The 1,081-nt window shown below is 39.2% G+C and overlaps 1 pseudogene; it reads right to left on the minus strand.

The window, feature by feature from the left end:
• Positions 1-218: 218 nt before the first annotated feature.
• LOC125437327 lies at positions 219-319 on the minus strand (annotated as a pseudogene).
• Between the last annotated feature and the right edge of the window lie 762 nt (positions 320-1,081).

Raw genomic sequence — 1,081 nt, forward strand, 5'->3', positions numbered from 1 at the left:
GCAGATTAGATAATTTTGGTTTTTAATTTATAAACAAATGTTGAAGATGGTAGGAAGGGGAGCATTTTTTGGGTAAGCAACTTTTGCTAAGAGGAACAGTTTTTACACTGAGTAGATGAAGAGTGTCACCATCATGTATTTCTTGCTTGTGGGTTAGATTCAATTTCTGATAGCGGTACCCTGCAGTCCATGATTTGGTGGCAACCATGGTAGAAACATAAAGGTCCTGGTAGTGGCATGGCATATATTTTTTTCTCCTTCACCTCCCCCTAAGTACTTGATACTACACTTGATCTTAGCCAAAAGGCCAAGAAGCAATGCCCCCTAAGTACTTAATGTCAAGACTAATCTATGCACAGCAAACAGAGGGTTGCCACCCATCTCCTATTCCATCCTTTCCCTTCATGGCCCTGTAATTGGTAGTTTCACTTATCTAATGACAAAACAATGGAATAAAATATGCATAACACAATTTTGCCTTTCTCTCTCTTTTGTTTCCTGTGAGAAGGCTCTGGAGCAATGTGTGAACTTCCGGTCTTGTTAATAGTTCAGACAGCAGAAATAAAGTGGAAGCAAAGCTTGTTGCTGCAAATTCTCACGTCCACAAAGCAACTATTGCAAAATAAACAATAATGTCATGAACCAGTGAAAATGGGAAACAGTGCAAATGAGGGTAACATTGCTTATTCATTCTGTACACAGTGCAAATCTGAGAACATTTACTTTTTTTACAACCTTCTTATTACTTTGATTGTAAGTCACCCTGAGCCCAACTTTGGCTGGGAATTGGGCAAGGGATAAATTTAATAAAATCAATAAAAATTGTTGCCACGGCCTTGTCCAGGAAAACACAAGTGTGACAGAAAACTAGTATGGTGTAGTGGTTACAGTAGTGGACTAAGATCTGCGTATCCTGACTTCACATTCCCATTTTGCCATAAAGCTTTTTGAGCGACCTTTGGTCAGTCACTCTCCCTCAACCCAGCCAAACTAACAGGATTGTTTTGATTATAAAATGAGAGCCATAGATTTTTCCTCAGCTCCTTAGAGGAAAGGTGGAACAACAATACACTAGATGGAA

The sequence above is a fragment of the Sphaerodactylus townsendi genome, linkage group LG07 (assembly GCF_021028975.2).
Source record: "Sphaerodactylus townsendi isolate TG3544 linkage group LG07, MPM_Stown_v2.3, whole genome shotgun sequence".
Lineage (NCBI taxonomy): Eukaryota > Metazoa > Chordata > Lepidosauria > Squamata > Sphaerodactylidae > Sphaerodactylus > Sphaerodactylus townsendi.